This window comes from Macaca mulatta, chromosome X (genome assembly GCF_049350105.2).
Source record: "Macaca mulatta isolate MMU2019108-1 chromosome X, T2T-MMU8v2.0, whole genome shotgun sequence".
NCBI lineage: Eukaryota > Metazoa > Chordata > Mammalia > Primates > Cercopithecidae > Macaca > Macaca mulatta.
Window position 1 is genome coordinate 39,878,825 of NC_133426.1, and position 4,016 is coordinate 39,882,840.

The following is a 4,016-nucleotide window of genomic DNA, read 5'->3' on the forward strand; positions in this document are numbered from 1 at the left end:
TCCACTGCGCCTGGCACCGTCTCGGGTCTTTAATCGGTTCTGAATGTCAGCGAGGCTTCCCCGACAGCCTGAGCACTGCCTTTTGAATGTGTTGAAAGTCGCTGAGCGCACACCAGGAGACAAAGTTGCCATCTGCTCCGGGGACCAAGGCAACTGGGCGCTGGGAGGGGCCTTCCTCCCGCGGCTCCCGCTGCCCCGGGCGGCCTCCTCTTCCCGGCCTGCCCCAAAGCCTCACTGTCACCCGGAACGTCCCCGCCCCCCGCCCCGGGCGCATGCATGGTGGAAACTCCGGCTTGCTGCGAAACAGAGCGCTGCGCGCGGGCGCGCAGGGAGCCTCGCGGTCACCCAGACCGAGGCCTATGCTAATGAGATTATGCGCCCGGGTTGTTTGTGTGCGCGGACATGGAAGGGGGGGGCGCAGATAAAGTGTGGAGACCGGGATGACTTGGAGGGAGGAGGAGAAGGGAGGAGGGGGGAGGGGAAGGGAGGAGGGGGGAAGCCCCGGGAGAACAAAGCTCCCGGCCGTCGGCCTCCAAAGAGTCGCAGAAGTGACCGCCACTGGCTCGTGCGCAGGCGGAAGCGGGGGAGGGCGGGGGACGCCAGGCCTAAAGTGCCTCGTGGGTTTAGAGAACTCAGAGAGGGCACCGGGTGGGGGTGGGGGGAAGGCTCAACCCGTAGCTAAATGTTTGGCCTTTGGCTATTTTTTAAGGAAACGAATCTCAGGGAGGTCGGGGCGCGGGGGGTGGGGGCATCATCGCACCCCGGAGAAGGAGGCGAGTTCCCCTCCGCTTTCTGGGAAAAGCCTTGTCCCCCTTCTTTCCCCTCCCCCCATCTCTGCAGAAGGTTTGCGTTGACCCATCTCTCCGCTCGGGGCCGGTAGGAGGACGGAGCCGCAGGGGGCTGACCGCGGCCCAGGGGTCGCGCTGCTGCCGGCCTGCGCTTCTGCACTCCCGGGTTCGGTGCGTTGCCTCTTGCGGCAGCGCCTCGCTTCCTCCAGACTGTAATTCCACACTCCCGCAAGCGCTAGGGCTGCGGAATCGTTTGAGGGAGTTGGAACTGCATCAGATGAGCACGCCGGGAGGTGAGATCGGGAAGGAAATAGCCGAAACTTTGAGTTGTGCGCCACCCCACCCCCCCAACACACACACACACACACACACACACACCCACCATTTACCCTCCTCCTTCCCAGCCGCCACCTCCCCCACCCTCTCGATTCTTCAAGGTTTGCAGCCCAGTCCTGTCATATGGTTTTGTTTCTGTGCTGCTGCTTTTTTTCAGACACGAAAATTGGACACGTGGAGAATTCGCCCTGCTGGAGAAGCGCTGGGTGCAGACTCAAACAATGGTTTCCAGCGCCAAAGCTGAGGCAGCACCTTCCCCACCTCCACCCTCAAATGTCAGCTGCCTCTATATACAGCGGGCTCACCCCTTCACTGCCCACCCCCTACCCCAGAGCCTGGGAAGGGACCTACGTGGGCTGCACGCTCTGGAACCCCTTGCCCGGACACAAGCCCTAGGTGGGCCTGGGCTGCGGGCTGAGTAGGTCATTGTGCCTGGGGTCCCCTGGGATTTAGAAGTATAGGGCTCTCTATTTTCCCTAGAAAGGTCCTGTCTCAAAGATACCACCCCCAAAAATTAATGTTTAATAACCTAACCAAGCTCACCAAGCTCCAGACTCTGTGTCCTTTGGCAAATCTATCTTTCCTAGGGCATACTTTCCTAAGCTGCTGGGACCTTGCCCCCCATCTGATGAGCCATACCCATGTGGTCTGGCCTCTTCAAAGCAGCTTCCTTTAGCTATTGTCTTCTACAGAGGCCCCATCCTCCACGGCAGCCCTAACCTTAGCCCCCCAGCCTCTCTGAGCCCTCACCCCACCCCCACACTGCACTGAGCTGGCAGCAGCCACAGCTCCCCCAGGCAGTTCCTCTCTCACTGCTCGGCCTGTGCATCTCACTGGGGCACACACACCGCACAGAAGCTCCCTCGCCTCCTGGAGCTGGTTTCCTCTTACAGGCTCCCCTTAGAGCTGCTGGGGCTGTGGCAACGCCTGCATCTCTGTGTCTCCCTGCAGCGCTGCGAGCTGTGAATCTGCCTTCTCTTCCCTTCCTGCAAAGGTCAAGCTGCCTCCTTCTCTCGCAGGGCCGCAGTTCAGTTCTGGCCTGGAGAGCTTCTACACTGCAACTTGAATACGAGAATGGGGTGGGCATCATGCAAGGGAGCAGTCACACTCAAGCCAGGGGGCAGGGACAAAAGGGTGTGTGATTCAGGGAGGGAAACACTGAGGACAATCCTCAGAAAGCAGTACAGGATTTGCAGCTAAAGACTCAAAAGAGGGAGAGAAAACCAGGAAAAGGCTGTTATTAGGTCGTGAGTCCTGAAGTGTAGGCCTTTCTCCTCCCACCCCCGTGTGTTGCCCTAGGGGAAGGCCAGAAAAGGCCTCGAGTGTCTGCACTGTGTCCTGTGCAGTTCCTAGGGCCATGCACTTCCGGTGAGGCTGCACTTTACTCCAAGCAAGAGTCAGAAGCATGGAATTCGTGGCCGCAGGAGCTCAAGTCCGCTGCAGCCCTTTCAAAGAGGGACCCCGAAGAGGCCTTTCTGCCACCCCAGCCCCGGAGAAGCTATGAGGCCCTGCAAGCAGCAGAGAGAATGATGTGGAGAAAAATGAAAGGAAACGCCATTAAACTTGCTTCCTCCAAAGAGCGCTACCCACCGTTTTCTCTGAACTGTACCTAAAAAGTCAGGAGAGAACTCGTTAACTTTTGTTTGGTTTAACATTGCCAGCTTCAAGTCAACCGTAGGCCCCCCGAAGGTTTTGTAAAATATTTAATCTAGCTCAATTTCCTGCAGTCCCTAACCAGACCACCCCACTTACTGAGCCACTGCCAAAAAGGATGCTTGACTGCAGACTGGCAACCAGAGGCCTTCCAGTCGCCTGGCTGGCCTTGACCTCCATGAAAGACCCTTCCCGGAATCCAGAGACACCAAGACCTGGGTAACCCTGCAGGTCTAAACCCGAGAGGAAGAAGCCCAAGAAATGGAGTTAAAGACCCTTTTCACACAACCGATTGTTGTCTGCGTGACCTTCTGGGGCCCTTGCCCTCTCTGAACCCTCTAAAATGGGCATGAGCATTTTGAAGCGTGGGCACTACGGGAGAGGCTGACACTGTGTGTCCCCCAGCGCCCTCCACTCCCACCCCTTCACTGTTTTCTTCGACATTATCTCCCTAGAGAACACAGCAAGCGGGAGTGGGATCCTTCGACTCGGCTGAGTCTCAACTCCTTCCAAACGTGAGGCTGACGGGGAGAACTCCTGCTCTGCCCAGTTTCCATTCCCGCCTCCAGAATAACGAGCCGAAAACATGTGTACTGTAAATAAAGCCTGTCTAAATAAAGCACTCGGGTAAAGGCTACCGAGAAAACACTCCGCATCGCTCTGTGCTCAGAGCGTGAGTCAGCTTCCCAGCCCCGGGGGAACAATGGGGACCTTGCCAAGGGTCCCCTTCTGTCGACCCCTGACGGCCCCCAGGCCCGTTTGGGTGGCTGCGGTGCCGGCACCCTGGGACCTTCCGGCCCGAGGTTCGGGAGAGCCAAGGGCGCTCCTGACGACCAGGGTTGGGGTCCAGCCCCAGGATTAGCGCGGCCAGGAATCCCTCTGCCCGCAGCTGCCGCGGAGGGGTTGAGGGTTAAACAAACACCCGGCAGAGGAGCGAGCCTGTCGGGCTGCGGCCGGCGCGGCGCGGCGCGGCGCGGGGAGGGGGCGGGAGAGAAGGGGGCGCACGCTACCGAGCCTCCGGACGGGAAGACGCCTCCTCCCCACGTCAGGCTGGGCTCTCGCCCACTCGGCTGGCCGCCTCTGCTCCCTGGCCTCTCAAGTCTCAGCGAAAAGAAACGTAGCGGCTGCCAAAAGCACCCCACTCCTTTTAGTGTCCCCATAAGCCCATACACGTACACTAGCCACCCCTCCACACACACACACAACACGCACACGTGTGCGGGAGACTCGAGGATGCCC